The sequence below is a fragment of the Natator depressus genome, chromosome 23, assembly GCF_965152275.1.
Source record: "Natator depressus isolate rNatDep1 chromosome 23, rNatDep2.hap1, whole genome shotgun sequence".
In the NCBI taxonomy this organism is placed as follows: domain Eukaryota; kingdom Metazoa; phylum Chordata; order Testudines; family Cheloniidae; genus Natator; species Natator depressus.
The window spans coordinates 19,914,991-19,934,612 of record NC_134256.1 but is presented as its reverse complement, the minus strand read 5'-3'; the positions used below and the strand labels follow the sequence as shown (position 1 = coordinate 19,934,612).

The 19,622-nt window shown below is 57.4% G+C and overlaps 1 long non-coding RNA gene across 1 annotated transcript; it reads right to left on the bottom strand.

Annotated features, from left to right (window-relative positions):
- Window positions 1-14,044: 14,044 nt before the first annotated feature.
- LOC141976546 (uncharacterized) lies at window positions 14,045-18,136 on the bottom strand. The gene is made up of 3 exons (XR_012636123.1): window positions 18,026-18,136; window positions 17,770-17,805; window positions 14,045-14,147 (listed from the first exon to the last, which is right to left on the bottom strand). It is a non-coding gene; the product is annotated as an uncharacterized LOC141976546 (long non-coding RNA).
- Between the last annotated feature and the right edge of the window lie 1,486 nt (window positions 18,137-19,622).

Genomic DNA, 19,622 nt, shown 5'->3' with positions numbered 1-19,622 from the left:
GCAGGAGAAAGCTGGGGGTCAGGGGGCTCCATTCCCGGCTCACCCCTTCCTCCCAGCCAGCCAGAGGTGCCCCAGCTCAGCCGGAGTTTTGGCCGAAAAGCAAATCCCTTCACACACCCCCCCATATGCCGACCCCGTCTCTGTGAGGGGGCAGCCATCCCCATCCCCCCGTCCGGCTTGCCCCCATTCCCCTTGCACTTCCTCCCGCTCTCCCGTCTCCCATGAAACGCCCGTCCGGTCGCCAGCACCCACCCACCTGCCCCCTTTGTGTCTCCCCTCATATTCCTGTCCCCACTCCCTCCCTGATCTCAGCCCATCTCCTGTTTAACCCCTACATCCCCCTCAACCTCGGCCTGTACCCCAAATTCCTGGAGCCCTGCTGCTCTTTGCAGAGGGTCTCACAGGCCCAGAGGGCTCAGGGGGGTTGGAAACTCTCCCTCGCCAGCGTCACACAGGCCGGGGGCCGGGGGGGGCTCGTTTCAAACCGAGCCCCTGGTTCTACTCGGCTCCTGGGCAAACCCCCAGCAGCAGCCATTCAAAGGCAAAGCTTTTGGGTTAAACCCCCAGACAAGGAATCAAACCCAGCCTGTCTATTGAAACGGGGGCTGAGTGACCGCGGCCAACAGCCGGAGTCAGACCGGATCCAAGTCCCGCTCCTTCGGGAGTCACCGGAGCAGAGCCGCTTGTTTCCAGAACAGCCGGGCTTTGCGGGGCTGGACCGGTTCATTTCACTCTCCGGATGGACGGGCAGGGCGGCCGCTGACCCCGCTCCTAGTGTAAGTGGGGGAATGGTCCCGCTACTGTGGGGAACTTTGCTGGCTTATACACGCCCCGGTGGGATTGGCTGGTGAAAGGATCTGAGTCTTCGCTCCCACTCCCTTTACCCAGAGACCTGCCTGACCTTGAGGGCTCCCCTTCCTCCCTCCTGTGCGGCAGAGTCCTCGTAACCCTGGCAGGGCTGGGCCCTGGATCCCTGCGGGCTCGACCCCCAGTGTTGTCGTGGTCACTTAGGACAGGGACGAGGTTGTCCCCACTCTGGGGCACTCTCTTTGCACCGGATGCTTCCCTGTCCCACTGATCATTACACAGAGTTCAGAGCACGTACAATTTATTAAACAGCAACTCATAAAAAATAAGTAAAAATGGGGAAGGTGAAAGGAAACAAGTGACCTCGCCCTGTGGGCAAGGGGACACCACAAACAGCCACTTCTGCAAGGGAAAGGAAGTTCACAGTCTGTTTCCCAGGCCCTGGTCATGCCAGGGTGATATCACAGTGTGACAATCTGTACCTCAGAGTAGCACCGTGGAGCCCCCGTATTCACCACTGCGATAGAACTATGGTAGGTTGGGTCCAAAGTTGCCTTGTGAGGCATCATTTTAAAAGTCTTGATCCCTTGAACATTCCTGTCCTGGGGCACTGTGTGTGCGGCCCTTGTAGGGGAAGGGATGAAGCATTGTTGTGTGTGCTACTGAAACATGGCGTGAGGTTGGCAGAAGCCCACAGCCAATTTTCAACTGCAACAAAGGACCAGGCAGACGCCCTTCGTGGCTCATCAACACCCCTCAAGGAAAGAACCCACCATCCCAGAGACTGGGTACAGTGGAGATTGCTTGACCACTGGGGACTGCCTGATCCCCGGGTCACAGCAAAGATCTTTCCAGCAAACTGGAAAAAAATATCAGCGAGGGGAAGGGACATAATCCCTGGCCTTCTCTTCCCCACAAATCAACACCTGGAGGAACATCTGGAGGACAAAGGCTTTGAACTGGGGAAGGGTGGTCCCAGGCTGGGATGGAGTCCAGTCTGTGTACTGAGGATCTGTAACCTGCTTGCACCATCTGTCAGGGGGAGACACTGCCTGATTCAAATCCTGTTTCGTCTGTAGAACTTAGACTGCAAATATTTCTTAAGTAGCCAACTCTGATCTCTGCGCCTGCTCCTTATAACCACTTAAAATCTCTCCTTCTGCAGTTAATAAATCTGATTTATATTTGACCTAAAACAATGTGTTTTGGTTGAAGTGCTTGGGAAATCTCCGCTCAGTTTACAAAGGCTAGCGTGTGTCCACTCCACACTGAGAGAGGGGCGAACGTAATGAACTTACACCAGACTGGCTTCTGACCAGGGCAGGATGGTACCGATCTGGGGTGCAAGGCTGGGAGCTGGCGGAAATTGGCTGGAGCCTCCCTATTAATGGTTCCTGAGTGGCTGGGAGATCATTCTGTGACGTTGCACATCATATGCTTTATGGAAATATGCTTATGAATATGCCATAACTGGAATATGCTTTATGCTAAATACCCCTTGTATGGTGTCATGAGAAAGTTTGTTTGCTTGCATTATTTCTATATCTGGAGTTAGGAGAATAAGATATAAACTTGTATCACTCCTGTAAACACATTAAGTGGAGCCAGGGCCCTCCCTCACCTGCTACTCTCATCTCGATGGGGTCGCTGGGGTACGACCAGCGATTCTGTTCCGTTATGGAGCGATATTCGTAGGTGTAGCTCCCTCCATCTTCCTGGCTGACACTGGGGGTGGGTGTCCAGCTTTACACAGAAAGAACTTCATGGATTGGTACCAACCCGCAGAGCGGATGGTAACGCTTCCCCTGAGCGCCAGCACCCTGCCGGGGCTCACCCAGACGTGGGGTGTGAGGAAGTGGGGGGTTTTCTTGGTTTTTCCTTGGTTTTTCCAATGGTTTGCATGCAGCGGGGGTGGGACTCAGCTTCCCCAGCTGTTACTGGTTTCACGAGGTAATGGGAGAGGGACTTGGTTGGTACAGGGGACCGGTGACGGAACTTGGGACCCCGGCCAATGGCCTGGAGATTGGAGACCCCAGCGACTGGTGACCTGGTGACCAGGAGGCCCAGCTCGGGAGTCACAGCCGGGTCCGGCCAGTGAGAGGACAATGGGCTGCGGAGAGAGGACCCCGGTGACCGGACCAGCCGGTTCCAGCCAGAGGGGCCAGAGGACAGAAGAGGGGAGAGGGGGCCCAGGCAACCCTGTTTACCTGGAGAGAAGACAATGGACGGAGGGGAGAGGGGTGGCTTGGGTCCGGTGAGATCAGATGCCCAGCTGGGAAGCAGGGGGGCTCGGGGCTGGAGGGAGGGAGCAGGCAGAGCCCACCTGGATGCAGGGGAGACTGGGATGTGCTGTGCGGAGGGAGGCCAGGCCTGAGGGGTCTGAGAGTTTCTCATGCTGGGTTCAGATGCTCAGTAAACCCTCCTGTTTGACGCTGGCTGAGAGTTGCTCCGGGCTAGAGATCAGGGGGGCATCGTCCCCTTCGGGGGCTGCAGGCCCCAGGGGTCCAGAGCGAGGGGACTCCCCAAGGGGGCCCACGGCAGAGACAGGCGTGCTAAGGCTCGGAGAGGTGGGCTCCAGGAGGTGGAGGGGCCTAACCCCCGAGAGAGAGTGGACCCCTCAGAAGGGCTGTTGCACTGAAGGGGGTTCCCCTCACACCCCTGTTCTGCCCTTCAGCCTGTCCCCCCTCCCCCGAGACATGGCCGCCATCTCCCATTGCTCTCAAAGGGAGGGAAGCCTCTGGCTGGCCTCAGTTAACATGGCTGCCCGCTTTCTTTCTCATGCTGCCCCCTGGCAAAATGGCCGACACATCAGTCCGGGGGGAACGATCCGGCCCCCCTGGACTGTCGGGGGGGGCGTTGGCTGCGTGGAAATGAGCGCCCTCCCACGCCCCCCCGCTTCTCTGATCCAGACTGTCCCCAGCCTGTGCCTCCCTGAATTGCCATCTCTTGATCCCGCCCCATGGCCATGGGGGTCGTTGCCTCCATGCCGCCCACCCTTCCACCTGGCTGGACCTGCCCCATCTCAACTGGGAGCTAGTGTGAAAACGATCCCGCTTCCCACCCCCAGCTTTGCTGTGTGAGGGACCTACACGGGAAAGAGCCCCATCTCCTGCCCGGCCTGTTCCCCTAAACTCCTGGCTCCCTCCATCTGGATCCCCCCAAACACCCGCCAAGAGGGGGCCCAGAAGCACTGGCGGCTAAATGGCTCTGCACCTTGTGTTCATGGAGACGCAATAAAGGGCCTGAGATGAGAACACGCCCCAGCCCCTGCCCCACACTGAACAGGGTTAAACACGGGCCGGGGGCGGGGTCCAAAGCCCGCAACCTGCTCAGCCCCATGGCAAACTCCCCCATTGACCCCTGGGACCGGCTGTTACAGACCCAGCAGAGCAGGAACCAGGGGAGCCGTGACAGGCGCTGTGTGAAAGGAGGGGTTTGTTCCAGCCCCAGCCCCGTTCCCTGGAGCGAGTCTCTACCTGGAAAATCCCCCGGGTTTGGGCATCTCCCTGCTGGCCTGGGAGATATTAGTGACTGTCCTGGGGGTGGAGGGCCGGGGGGCAGGCAGAGGAACCAGAAGAGCTGGGCTGGAGCTGGCGTTGCTGCGGCTGCTGCTAAAGTCCCACTGTGACGGGTTCGGTTACAGAGACCCCCTTGGGACTGTCACCTGACGTGCTGAAAGTACCTCTGAGCCCGTTTTCCCTGCCAGCTTGGGACTCCAGAACCCTGCCTTGTTGAGCCAGACATGCCAGCCTGCTGCAACACAGACCCAGGGTCTGAACCATGCCCCCAAAGCTGCAGACTTCAACTGAAAGCCATTCAGCAGCTTTCTTGTCTCCAGCACCCAGACCCCAATGGGATGAAAACCCCAAATAAACCCATTTTACTCTGTATATAGCTTATACAGGGTAAACTCATAAATCGTCCACCCTCTATGACACTGATAGAGAGAGATGCAAACAGCTGTTTGCTCCCCCAGGTATTAATCACTTACTCTGGGTCAGTTAATAAACAAAAGTGATTTTATTAAGTATAAAAAGTTGGATGTAAGTGGTTTCAAGTAATAACAGAGAGAACAAAGTAAGTTACCAAGCAAAATAAAACAAAACATGCAAGTATAAGCCTAATACATTTAAGAAACTGAATACAGGTAAATCTCACCCTCAGAGATGTTCCAAAAAGCTTCTTTCACAGAGTAGACTCCTTCCTAATCTGGGCCCAATCTTTTCCCCTGGGACAGTCCTTGTTAGTTCCAGCTCAGGTGGTAACTAGGGCATTTCTCACGACTGGCCGCCTTTGCTCTGTTCCACCCCCTTTTATAGCTTTAGCCCAAGGCGGGAATCCTTTGTCTCTCTCTGGGTACCCACCTATCCTGCTAAATGGAAAAGCACCAGATTTACGATGGATTCCAATATCAGGTGACATGGTCACATGTCCCTGTGAGACCTCCTTCTTCATTTCCCACAGGCTGGTGCCCATGTCCACAAGAAGGCTTGCAGGTAAATAAACCATCTACAGCCAATTGTCCTAGTCAATGGGGGCCATCAAGATTCTAAACCACCATTATGGCCCACACTTTCCATAATTACAAGAGGACCTCAGAGTTAACTTCCTATTTCTAGTTTGAGATACAAGAATGATACAGTCATATAAATAGGATGACAACACTCAGTAGATCTTTAGCTTTGTAATGATACCTTATGTCATAAATATAAAGGGAAGGGTAAACCCCTTTCAAATCCCTCCTGGCCAGAGGAAAAATCCTCTCACCTGGAAAGGGTTAAGAAGCTAAAGGTAACCTCGCTGGCACCTGACCAAAATGACCAATGAGGAGATAAGATACTTTCAAAAGCTGGGAGGAGGGAGAAAAACAAAGCGTCTGTGTCTGTCTGTATGCTGCTTTTGCCGGGGACAGAACAGGAATGGAGTCTTAGAACTTTTAGTAAGTAATCTAGCTAGGTATGTGTTAGATTATGATTTCTTCAAATGGCTGAGAAAAGAACTGTGCTGAATAGAATAACTATTCCTGTCTGTGTGTCTTTTTTGTAACTTAAGGTTTTGTCTAGAGGGATTCTCTATGTTTTGAATCTAATTACCCTGTAAGGTATCTACCATCCTGATTTTACAGAGGTGATTCCTTTACTTCTATTAAAAGTCTTCTTGTAAGAAAACTGAATGCTTTTTCATTGTTCTAAGATCCAAGGGTTTGGGTCTGTGGTCACTTATGCAAATTGGTGAGGATTTTTACCAAACCTTCCCCAGGAAGTGGGGTGCAAGGGTTGGGAGGATTTTGGGGGGAAAGACATGTCCAAACTATGTTTCCTAGTAAACCCAGATAAAGTTTGGTGGTGGCAGTGGAAATCCAAGGGTAAAATAATTTTGTACCTTGGGGAAGTTTTAACCTAAGCTGGTAAAAGTAAGCTTAGGAGGTTTTCATGCAGGTCCCCACATCTGTACCCTAGAGTTCAGAGTGGGGAAGGAACCTTGACACCTTACAAGAGAACTTTTGCATAAAGCATATTCCGGTTACATTATATTTACACCCATAAGCATTTTTCCATAAACATATGGAATGCAACGTCACACACGGCATCGAGGGTTCAATCCTGGGGAGCTGTTGTCAGGTCGGGAGCTGTTGCGGGGCGGGATTCTCCGAGGCAGGGGTGTTTGGGGGGTAGGGGGGTTTGTGCCGGAGTCTCAGCACCCCACGGAGAAGCGGCTCATCCCCTGGGAGATTCTCTTCCCTGCACAGCTGGATCCAGGAGAAGCCCCAGGATGAGCAGGACCACGGTGCCCAGCACTAGGGGGGCAATGTTGGCGTTGGTGAAAGCCGGGGGGGCTGCTGCTGCTGGGGGAAGGGAAGAGTCACTTGGTGGCGCGAACGGGGAGATCAGCACCTGGCGCTGCTCTGGGAGTCTCCCAGGCACTGCGGCTCTGGGGCCTCCCTGGGGCCAGACCCCCTCAGGGGAGACCGTGTCCTGCTGCCCCGGGGGGCCTGAGCCTCAGATTCCCCAGGGAAGGGGGCTCCCAGGTGGACGAACTGCCCCCGAGACACCCCAGGACCGGGCCAGGGGATTAGGACAATCAGAGCCTCAGGGTCTTAGCCCCCCACAACAGGGAACCACCCCAGCTCCCTGTCCCCATAGGACCCCTCTGTCCACCCCCACAGGTACCTCTGCCCCGGCCTGTCTGCTGTGCAGTGAGCCCATCCCTGGGGTATCTTGGCTACTGCCAAACACAGCCAGGCAGTGCACGGGGGGAGGCTGGTACGTCACCTGCTGCCCCCAACACTCGGGCGGTGCCCAGGGCCCTGGGGACCAGGGTGCAGGCAGAAGCAGCAGAACATCTATTGGGGGGAGGGTCAGGGGGTCCCGAGACCCCAGTGGGGGAGGGGAAGCAAGAACCAAGGGAATTCTGGATGTAAGCAGAGTCAGGATGAGCTCCACCCTGACATCTGGTGGTGAGGTGTGGCAAGTTGTGGAAAAGAACTTCATGGGCCAATCTCATTTGCATAGGCACACCCACCCTGCCTAGAATGAGGCCATAGCTGCCCAAATGGTCACTTTGGCTGCTGTGGGATCCCCAGTGTCTCTGTTATTGGGGCAGGAAGAATAAATTGTTATTACCCTGATTATGGGAATCAAGGACAGTGGAACTGCACTTGGCCTTTTGTTCTGATGGAGGGACTCGCCATCAACTAAGTAGCACTCGCTAGGCAAGGGACATTGGTTCCAAAACGTGGTGAATAGAGAGAAGTTGGGGATAGGTATTAAAATTTGAGGGTATGTGTCTCTGGTGAGGGCCTTACATGCTAATTGCACTTCCTCCTCTCTCCACTGTGGAATATCAGAGATAATTTTGATTCTACTAGGAGTCTAGTTACAGGTTGCTGAGCTGAATTCACCTTGGGCTGATGGTGCACCAGCACTGAGGCTCCCCTGCTACAAGCTGAAATCACAAAAGAGCTAAACTGACTAAGAGCCGAAATCACTGAGTGTTGTGTTAAGTAGTGGGGGAGCCTGCAGATATATGGTGGAGCAGGTTGCAGGACGGGGAGCAGAGCGGCTGGTGAAGCAGAGCAGTTTGTCGGATGCCTAGAGCAGCTCATGGGGCGGCTGGCAGAGTGGAGCCCCATGGAGAGGCGGGGCCACCAGCTTTGGACCATGTAAGGTGCCTCTTAACCCAACTCCCCCCCCCGGTCTCCATCCAGGTTGGGAGGTAAAAGTCTGCAGATAAGCCGACCAGCCCCCCAGAAAGGGAAGGGGGCAAGAACATGGGGACAGAGCTCAAGAGAAACTGCCAATCCCCTCCTCCCCCCCCGGCACATGCCCCAGCTCTGGCTCCCCAGCTCCTTTGCCCTTCACCCCCCACCCCCGACGTTCATGCATTGGGCCCCTCAGCCCCCTGGCCTGCATCCTCTCCTCCATTCACTTTCCCCTAACACCACCCCGTCCCATGTCCCCTTGTCCGCATCCCACCCATTCTAACCCATGGCCTGTCTCTGCTTCCCCATACACGTCCCCCATGCCCATCCAATGTCCCCCTATGTCTCTGCCCCCCCATTTCTGCCCCCTGGCCTATCTCTGTACGGACAAATGACACAGAGATGGTCCCTGCCCCAGCTAGGTGCCATTCACCCTTGGAGTCACTGCGGAGGAGGTCTGGGAGTGGCTGTCCCTATTTCGGAGGAGGAACGTCCCTGTGTCTACAGAGGTACAGGTGAGCTCGTCTGCCCAATGGGGCTGTATCGACCCAGGGGGCGCGAATTCCGACAGTCTGCAGGGACCAACCCCCTCCAAACGGCCTGAAGGCCCCGTGGGCATCTGAGCGGGGAACCCTGTTCCCTGGGGGATGAATTCTTCCATTTCTCCCACTAACCTTCTCCCGCCGGCTCCATGGAGAGGTGGGGGGTCCAGCTGCTGGGGCCCAGCTGGGTCAGTTCCCTCAATGGGATGCAAACGAGCATGGGCTGGGATGGGGGAGGGAGGGAACCGAGCCCTGAGCCATGAGCCCTGAAACTCCAGCGGCTGCTGCCGCCCCCTGGCTGGGGAACCCCCCAGTGACTCTGTCCCCGCTCCCCACCGGGGCGTCCCTTCTGCTGGGTCCAGGGCTCAGGCCACAGCCTGGCCCTGAGCATCTCACTGGGGCCAAGACCCCCTGAGGGTCCGGCTGTGGGTGGGGCTGCACGCGGGGACACCAAGCCAGGACCCTCACCTGCTACCACCAGCTGCACAGGGTCGCTGGGCTCCGACCAGACGGGCCAGTCCCACTTGGTGCTATCTTGGCAGCTGTAGCTCCCTCCATCTCCCCGGTCTGTGGGACCCCCGGGGTGAGGCTGTCCATTGAGGGGAAGCTCTCCCAGGCCCTGTCCCCACCAAGCAAATCTGGCATCTTTCCAGTGACACCCTCCCCCCGCATATGAAATGAATCTGGGGGGGAGGTTTCAGATGGGGCATTCGCTTTGGGGATCTGCCCCTGTCCCAAGCAGACAGCCCCTCGTGGCTCCCCCCGAGGGCGGCTCCTTGGGCTGCACAAACCTGCTTCTGGGGGGGTTGATGGCGATTTCCTGCCCCCAGTACTGGTACCTTGTCCCATGCTGTCTGGGTGGGTGGGAGCCAGCGTCGTTTGCAGCTGAATCGGGTCGGTTCCCTCTGCGGGAAGAGAACCAGCGTCTGTCAGGGGTCGGGCATAGCGGAGAGAAAGCAGGAGTCCTGGTCTCTGTGGTTGGTTATACAGGGAACCTCTCCTCCCCCCAGACAGCAATTGCGGCTCTTCCCTGGGCTGAGCTGGCGTCCCTGGGGAGAGGATGAGACCCAGGGATTCGGGCCAGCTCAGCACCCTGGGGATCCCAGAATGGGAAAGATCGGCCCAGCAAGACCCTGAGCGCAGATACAGGCCCTGCCTGGCTCCACAGCAGCTGGAACCAAAATCATTACTGACTAGTATTAATTACCAGAAGCCCCTGTCGTGGGCCAGCTCCCCCATGTGCTCGGAGCTGTACAAACACAGAGACAGTCCCCGCCCCAGCCAGGTGCCATTCACCCTTGGAGTCACTGCGGAGGAGGTCTGGGCGTGGCTGTCCCTATTTCGGAGGAGGAACGTCCCTGTGTCTACAGAGGTACAGGTGAGCTCGTCTGCCCAATGGGGCTGTATCGACTCAGGGGGCGCGAATTCCAACAGCCCAGACTCGCTCTGAGATCACCGTGGGGGTTGGGAACGACATAAGATTCAACATTTGGGTCCAGTTATCACATAGACAAGGTCTTAGTCCATCTTTCTATCCGTCACCAGACGTGCTCCCATCTGTCCACCGCCCTATGTTCCCAAGGACCCACATCCCCACCGACCCGTGGCCGTCCGTCCCCATGGATCTGTCCATCACCCTCTATATAGAAGAATTGAACCCATCAGTTCTGTCTGCAGGGACCAACCCCCTCCAAACGGCCTGAAGGCCCCGTGGGCATCTGAGCGGGGAGCCCTGTTCCCTGGGGGATGAATTGTTCCATTTCTCCCACTCACCTTCTCCCGCCGGCTCCATGGAGGGGTGGGAGGTCTGGCTGCTGGGGCCCAGCTGGGTCAGTTCCCTCAATGGGATGCAAACGAGCATGGGCTGGGATGGGGGAGGGAGGGAACCGAGCCATCAGCCCTGAAACTCCAGCGGCTGGTGCTGCCCCCTGGCTTGGGGAACCCCCCAGTGACTCTGTCCCCGCTCCCCACCGGGGCGTCCCTTCTGCTGGGTCCAGGGCTCAGGCCACAGCCTGGCCCTGAGCGTCCCACTGGGGCCAAGACCCCCTGAGGGTCCGGCTGTGGGTGGGGCTGCACGCGGGGACACCGAGCCTGGACCCTCACCTGCTACCACCAGCTGCCCAGGGTCGCTGGGCTCCGACCAGACGGGCGAGTCCCACTTGGTGCTATCTTGGCAGCAGTAGCTCCCTCCATCTCCCCGGTCTGTGGGACTCCCGGGGTGAGGCTCTCCGTTGCGGGGAAGCTCTCCCAGGCCCTGTCCCCACCAAGCAAATCTGGCATCTTTCCAGTCACACCCTCCCCCCCCCGCATATGAAATGAATCTGGGGGGGGAGGTTTCAGATGGGGCATTCGCTTTGGGGATCTGCCCCCGTCCCAAGCGGACAGCCCCTCGTGGCTCCCCCCCGAGGGCGGCTCCTTGGGCTGCACAAACCTGCTTCTGGGGGGGTTGATAGCGATTTCCTGCCCCCAGTACTGGTATCTGGTCCCGTGCTGCCTGGGCGGGTGGGAGCCAGCGTTACTTCCAGCTGAATCGGGTCGGTTCCCTCTGCGGGAATAGAACCAGCGTCTGTCAGGGGCGGGGCACAGTGGAGAGAAAGCTGGAGTCCTGGTCTCTGTGGTTGGTTATACAGGGAACCTCTCCTTCCCCCAAACAGCAATCGCGGCTCTTCCCTGGGCTGAGCTGGCGTCCCTGGGGAGAGGATGGGACCCAGGGATTCGGGCCAGCTCAGCACCCTGGGGATCCCAGAATGGGAAAGATCGGCCCAGCAAGACCCTGAGCGCAGATACAGGCCCTGCCTGGCTCCACAGCAGCTGGAACCAAAATCATTACTGACTAGTATTAATTACCAGAAGCCCCTGTCGTGGGCCAGCTCCCCCATGTGCTCGGAGCTGTACAAACACAGAGACAGTCCCCGCCCCAGCCAGGTGCCATTGACCCTTGGAGTCACTGCGGAGGAGGCCTGGGAGTGGCTGTCCCTATTTTGGAGGAGGAACGTCCCTGTGTCTACAGAGGTACAGGTGAGCTCGTCTGCCCAACGGGACTGTATCGACTCAGGGGGCGCGAATTCCGACAGCCCAGACTCGCTCTGAGATCACCGTGGGGGTTGGGAACGACATAGGATTCAACATTTGGGTCCAGTTATCATGTAGACAAGGTCTTAGTCCATCTTTCTATCCGTCACCAGACGTGCTCCCATCTGTCCACCTCCCTATGTTCCCAAGGACCCACATCCCCACCGACCCGTGGCCGTCCGTCCCCATGGATCTGTCCATCACCCTCTATATAGAAGAATTGAACCCATCAGTTCTGTCTGCAGGGACCAACCCCCTCCAAACGGCCTGAAGGCCCCGTGGGCATCTGAGCGGGGAGCCCTGTTCCCTGGGGGATGAATTGTTCCATTTCTCCCGCTCACCTTCTCCCGCTGGCTCCGTGGGGAGGTGGGGGGTCCGGCTGCTGGGGCCCAGCTGGGTCAGTTCCCTCAATGGGATGCAAACGAGCATGGGCTGGGATGGGGGAGGGAGGGAACCGAGCCCCGAGCCTTGAGCCCTGAAACTCCAGCGGCTGCTGCCACCCCCTGGCTGGGGAACCCCCCAGTGACTCTGTCCCCGCTCCCCACCGGGGCGTCCCTTCTGCTGGGTCCAGGGCTCAGGCCAGAGCCTGGTCCTGAGCATCGTACTGGGGCCAAGACCCCCTGAGGGTCCGGCTGTGGGTGGGGCTGCACGCGGGGACGCCGAGCCTGGACCCTCACCTGCTACCACCAGCTGCACAGGGTCGCTGGGCTCCGACCAGACGGGCCAGTCCCACTTGGTGCTATCTTGGCAGCTGTAGCTCCCTCCATCTCCCCGGTCTGTGGGACCCCCGGGGTGAGGCTCTCCGTTGCGGGGAAGCTCTCCCAGACCCTGTCCCCACCAAGCAAATCTGGCATCTTTCCAGTGACACCCTCCCCCGCGCATATGAAATGAATCTGGGGGGGAGGTTTCAGATGGGGCATTCGCTTTGGGGATCTGCCCCCGTCCCAAGCAGACAGCCCTTCATGGCTCCCCCCGAGGGCGGCTCCTTGGGCTGCACAAACCTGCTTCTGGGGGGGTTGATAGCGATTTCCTGCCCCCAGTACTGGTACCTGGTCCCGTGCTGCCTGGGCGGGTGGGAGCCAGCGTTGTTTCCAGCTGAATCGGGTCGGTTCCCTCTGCGGGAATAGAACCAGTGTCTCTCAGGGGCGGGGACAGCCGGAACCAAAATCATTACTGACTAATATTAATTACCAGAAGCCCCTATTGTGGGCCAGCTCCCCCATGTGCTCGGAGCTGTACAAACACAGAGACAGTCCCCGCCCCAGACAGGTGCCATTCACCCCTGGAGTCACTGCGAAGCAGGTCTGGGTCGTGGCTGTCCCTATTTCGGAGGAGGAACGTCCCTGTGTCTACAGAGGTACAGGTGAGCTCGTCTGCCCAACGGGGCTGTATCGACCCAGGGGACGCGAATTCCGACAGGCCAGACTCGCTCTGAGATCACCGTGGGGGTTGGGAATGACACAGGATTCAACATTTGGGTCCAGTTATCATGTAGACAAGGTCTTGGTCCATCTTTCTATCCATCACCAGACGTGCGCCCATCTGTCTACCACCGTATGTTCCCAAAGACCCACATCCCCCCCGAGCCGTGGCCGTCCATCCCCATGGATCTATCCATCACCCTCTATATAGAAGAATTGAACGCATCAGTTCTGTCTGCAGGGACCAGCCCCCTCCAAACGGCCCGAAGGCCCCGTGGGCATCTGAGCGGGGAGCCCTGTTCCCTGGGGGATGAATTGTTCCATTTCTCCCACTCACCTTCTCCCGCCGGCTCCGTGGGGAGGTGGGGGGTCCGGCTGCTGGGGCCCAGCTGGGTCAATTCCCTCAGTGGGATGCAAACGAGCATGGGCTGGGATGGGTGAGGGAGGGAACTGAGCCATCAGCCCTGAAACTCCAGCGGCTGGTGCTGCCCCCTGGCTGGGGAACCCCCCAGTGACTCTGTCCCCGCTCCCCACCGGGGCGTCCCTTCTGCTGGGTCCAGGGCTCAGGCCACAGCCTGGCCCTGAGCATCCCACTGGGGCCAAGACCCCCTGAGGGTCCGGCTGTGGGTGGGGCTGCACGCGGGGACGCCGAGCCTGGACCCTCACCTGCTACCACCAGCTGCACAGGGTCGCTGGGCTCCGACCAGACGGGCCAGTCCCACTTGGTGCTATCTTGGCAGCTGTAGCTCCCTCCATCTCCCCGGTCTGTGGGACCCCCGGGGTGAGGCTCTCCGTTGCGGGGAAGCTCTCCCAGGCCCTGTCCCCACCAAGCAAATCTGGCATCTTTCCAGTGACACCCTCCCCCGCGCATATGAAATGAATCTGGGGGGGAGGTTTCAGATGGGGCATTCACTTTGGGGATCTGCCCCTGTCCCAAGCAGACAGCCCCTCGTGACTCCCCCCGAGGGTGGCTCCTTGGGCTGCACAGACCTGCTTCTGGGGGGGTTGATAGCGATTTCCTGCCCCCAGTACTGGTACCTGGTCCCGTGCTGCCTGGGCGGGTGGGAGCCAGTGTTGCTTCCAGCTGAATCGGGTCGGTTCCCTCTGTGGGAATAGAACCAGCGTCTGTCAGGGGCGGGGCACAGCGGAGAGAAAGCTGGAGTCCTGGTCTCTGTGGTTGGTTATACAAGGAACCTCTCCTCCCCCCAAACAGCAATCGCGGCTCTTCCCTGGGCTGAGCTGGCGTCCCTGGGGAGAGGATGGGACCCAGGGATTCGGGCCAGCTCAGCACCCTGGGGATCCCAGAATGGGAAAGATCGGCCCAGCAAGACCCTGAGCGCAGATACAGGCCCTGCCTGGCTCCACAGCAGCCGGAACCAAAATCATTACTGACTAGTATTAATTACCAGAAGCCCCTGTCGTGGGCCAGCTCCCCCATGTGCTCGGAGCTGTACAAACACAGAGACAGTCCCCGCCCCAGCCAGGTGCCATTGACCTTTGGAGTCACTGCGGAGGAGGTCTGGGCGTGGCTGTCCCTATTTCGGAGGAGGAACGTCCCTGTGTCTACAGAGGTACAGGTGAGCTCGTCTGCCCAAGGGGGCTGTATCGAACCAAGGGGTCCTAATTCCAACAGCCCAGACTCAGTTTGAGACCCCGTGAGTGCCCAGCTGGGGGTGGGGCTGGGAGCAGAGACGCTGAGCCAGGCCCCTCACCTGCTATCACCAGCACCATGGGGCAGGAGGAGACAGGCCGTGAGACACAGACCCCGGCATGGTCACTGCACCCCGTCCCCGCAGCCTGGCCCCAGTGATGAGGCCGATACAGGGGGCTGCAGGGAGAGAGTCTCCTGGATGCTTTTCCCATGAATCCAAGACCGAGAGAGCTGGGCTAGTGACACAAGAGACACGGGGCCCCCCACCCCTCAGCAGGGCAACGGCGCGGATCCATCTGCAAGGAGCCCATGGAGGGGTGGCTGGGGCAGGGGAAGGAGAGGCCAAGGCAACCTAGAGGCCAATTGTGTTTTATCTGCATCAGCTGGGGAAGGAGAAATCAGTTCATTGGGGAATAATCACAAGTGAATCAGAGTTCGCTGGTGTAGCAGGAGCTGCTGTGTAGGTGTGACATTATTGACATAATCTGGGACCATATAGATCATCGTTGCAACCAAGGTCCTGTAGTGGCACCAAATCTTATATAAAGGGGGCAAATGAGGTGTCTAAGACAAGGTTATGGTTTGCGGGTTAGGAATATGCTGTCTATATGTGTGTATCATTTTGTAGTTGAAGTTATGAATATTGGCTCTATCCTGTCTGCATTTCAAACTTATGCTGTGCTTCTGGGTGACACCCCAGAGAAGTTGGTGTCAGCTCTGCCTAGCCTGCTGGATGGCCCATTAAGGACCATAAGCGACACAAGTGTCCCATTGAGAGAAGGCAGATACGCCTGGTGACTCAGCAAGGTAGGCCGGGACTTGCCCATGTGACTCCAAACTCCATTTTGCTGTAATTTTCCACAGTAAGAACAAAGAGGGGTTCTTACACCTGGAAAAGACTATAAAGGGCTGATGTCTCCATCTTGTCTTCAATCCTGCTTCACACCTCTGGCGGGACTTTGCTACACTGAAGCTTTGAACCAAGGACCGATGACCCATCCCAGCTGGGGATGTTCTCCAGAGACTTGCTTTGAACCTGCAGTTTCTGCCATCACTGCGACAAGCCTGAACCAAGAACTTTGCCATCACTGGATGTCATTGACTCCATTTAACCACTTCTCGCTCTCATCTCTATCTTTCTCCTTTTATGAATAAACCTTTAGATTTTAGATTCTAAAGGGTTGGCAACAGCGTGATTTGTGGGTAAGATCTGCTTTGTGTATTGACCGGGGTCTGAGGCTTGGTCCTTTGGGATCGAGAGAACCTCTTTTCTTTCACTGGGGTCTTGGTTTTCATAACCATTCGTCCCCATAACGAGTGGCGCTGGTGGAGATACTGGGAAACTGGAGTGTTTAAGGGCATTGCTTGTGTGACTTGTGGTTAGCCAGTGGGGTGAGACCAAAGTCTACTCTGCCTGGCTGGTTTGGTTTGCCTTAGAGGTGCCTTGGGCTGTAACTGCCCTGCTTTAAGCACTTTGTCCTGAATTGGCGCGCTCTGTTGGGTCCCGCCAGAACCAGCATCGTCACAGTAGGGTCACACTGGGAACTATTGCTGAGCTCGTCTGAACAGGAACTACCATTGGCTGAATTCAACCCATGTTATGGGCAACAATTTACATTCATGGAGCACCAGGATCTGGAGTTCGAACGTCCAAGGCACGAGGCCAGAACCTGCCCATGCTACGTTCCCTTCGTGGTTTCTCTGTTCTTAGGCTGGTTTGTTGTATCTTGAGCCATCCCCTTGCCCCGTCTCTGTTGGCTGTCCTGGGTTCCAGCTCAGATACCTGCAGCTGTTTCTCCAGGCGATGGGTCGGCTTCTCAGTTGAACAACTGTCCCTCCGCTGCTTTTTCTAGAGTCCCTTTGCTCTCTGACCATATCTCTGGTCCTGTCGCTGCACCTGAAGGTGCTGGGCGGATGTTTTGTCCGTACTATTGGCTTTACTTTCGCTACAGCTCACTTTCTCCTCTTTTCTTAACCCCGTTTCTCTTTACTCAGAGATTATTTCTGTCACGTTTCATTCGTGCTTGACTTCTCTTGTGGTTTTCTAACAATATCTTACGACTCTTTTTTCTTCGTGTTTCACTGCCCGGTTCTTCCAGAAACTTCCTCCCTCCTGCCTCTGTCTTTCCTCTGTCTGCCTCCCCCTCTTCCTGCCATCTCTGCCCCTGCTCAACGGGACTCTCTCCCTGCCAGCTCTCTGCCGGGCGCCCTTCGACGACACAGCTCGGCCACCGGGCCCCTTTCCACTGGCTCCCCGCTCGCTGGGTCCCTTCATTTCTGGTGCCGGTTGCTCCCTCGCTGGCTGCTGGTGTCTCTCTCCCGGCACTGGGCAGCCTCCCTCCAAACTCTACCAGCCCTTTCCCCCAGGAGCACTGGGGGCGGGGGGAGGACCCGCTGTCCCCCGCTGTTTTCTTTCTCTCCCCACCACAAAAAAATCCTGCCCCAGGCTCGAGCTGCCCCCACTTCCGCTGCTGCCCGGGAATCCTTGGGGGTCTCCCCACAGCTGCTGTTTCCAGGCCGCTTCTGAGCAGCCACTGTGTGCAGCTCCCACACGGGAAAGGGAGCTGCACACGGGTCTTTATTTATTGGGAAAGCGTTGTTTGGAAACGTCTTTCCCCCCAAAATCCAACGCTTTCCTAATAAATAAACCCAGAGAAACGTTTGGTGGTGGCAGTGGAAGTCCAAGGGCGAAGGGTAAAATAGTTTGTACCTTGGGGAAGTTTTAGCCTCAGCTGGTAAAAGTAAGCTTAGGAGGTTTTCATACAGGTCCCCACATCTGTACCCTAGAGTTCAGAGGAACTGTCAGGAACCTTGACGGGGTGCTGCGGGGTGGCTGGTGCCTTCACTGTGTATTTCCTGGGGGACAGAGCTTTGAGTGCAGGGGACTTCACGCTGTGTGGTGCCCATCCCTGTAATGAGTGGGGCGAGGTCTCAGTCCCCACTCCTGGGTGTGGAAGGGAGCACGGATCTGACAGGATCATCCCTTTGTGGGATCTGCACCCCTCACCCCCACCCATGTTCCTCATCCTTTATGTGGAAATTCCCCCAGCTGCCCCATTCCCCACAGATACTCACGTCCGGACACCCCGCTCCACCCGGCCAGCCAGCAGCCTGGAAAGGAGATGGGCCATTAGAGACCAGATCCCAGAACAGCTGGATCCTACACCGTGGTCTCAGATCCCACCCCCCAAGGGCACACACCCTGGTCTCACAACCCCCACCATGGGCACACGTCCTGGTCTCAGATTTCCCCCTCTCCCCATGGACACACGCCCTGGTCTCAGATCACCCCACCCCATGGACACAAGCCCTGGCTCTCTCCGATACTCACCAAGGAGGAGGACGGTGAGAGCAGATGCCATGATGGGGGCAGCGAGGGGCCCCTCAGCACTGCCGCCAACACCCCAGTGTCCAGTTCCACCGAGACCCAAATAAGGAACTCAGCTGCTGGCTGCCGCTACAGGAAGTCGACGATGTCTCGTCTCTTCCTGCGTCCATCACATGTCGTCTCTAATCTGCAGGTGAAATCTAGTGCATTGAAAGTAAGCAGAGGTCCCTTCAAAACCCAAGAAACACAGGGACCGTCAGCCTGGCCAAGCGTCATGCAGCTCCCATCTTGTCTGTGTTTCTGTGGAGAGGGGGGACAGGTCACCCGCAACGCACCATGCAGCCTTGAGGAAGGTGCCTCAGGCTGAGAGCCGGGCGACCACGGGGTCTGGTCTTCAATCTGCCACTGACCATGATTGCCATGAAAATTCCATCCCCTTTTCATTCTGGGTTCAAGCCCGGCTGATGACCCATGTAGGTAATGTTAATAGATGATCATGCAATTGAAGGCTTGCATTGTAATGGACCTGCATGAGGGAGCACAGTTAAGGTCATTCAGAAAACTGTAACTGTGGCATTTCCTGGTGCTGGAGGGTTTGACTCTGCAGCCTTCCCTCTCAACCTGCCAAGCTGCCCACCTGTGACACGAGCCGTAGCACCGTGTGAGGAGCGGGCGCGATGGGGGATGCCTGGATTTCCTGCCCCTTGGGCCATAGCTGAGCGGTGATGATGGGTTTACACCGTAACGCCTGGTTCGAAGGTGCTTTTCTCAGCATGTGAATAAAATCAACCAGGTTCAAAAGAAAACAGGAGGAAGAGAAATTCCATCCCAGGCTCCCAACAGGTCACCAGCCAGGAGAGACCCAGGGACCTTCTTATGCCCCTACAGAGACCCTGCCCCCGAGCTGGAGGAGACACTGTCAGTGGTTATGTGGCCAGGCCCCGAGAGAGGGACGTGACACAGGCTTTGTTTATACGCCATTGGCTGGAGGGCAGGAGAAAGCTGGGGGTCAGGGGGCTCCATTCCCGGCTCACCCCTTCCTCCCAGCCAGCCAGAGGTGCCCCAGCTCAGCCGGAGTTTTGGCCGAAAAGCAAATCCCTTCGCACACCCCCCATATGCCGACCCCGTCTCTGTGAGGGGGCAGCCATCCCCATCCCCCCGTCCGGCTCGCCCCCATTCCCCTTGCACTTCCTCCCGCTCTCCCGTCTCCCATGAAACGCCCGTCCGGTCGCCAGCACCCACCCACCTGCCCCCTTTGTGTCTCCCCTCATATTCCTGTCCCCACTCCCTCCCTGATCTCAGCCCATCTCCTGTTTAACCCCTACATCCCCCTCAACCTCGGCCTGTACCCCAAATTCCTGGAGCCCTGCTGCTCTTTGCAGAGGGTCTCACAGGCCCAGAGGGCTCAGGGGGGTTGGAAACTCTCCCTCGCCAGCGTCACACAGGCCGGGGGCCGGGGGGGGGCTCGTTTCAAACCGAGCCCCTGGTTCTACTCGGCTCCTGGGCAAACCCCCAGCAGCAGCCATTCAAAGGCAAAGCTTTTGGGTTAAACCCCCGGACAAGGAATCAAACCCAGCCTGTCTATTGAAACGGGGGCTGA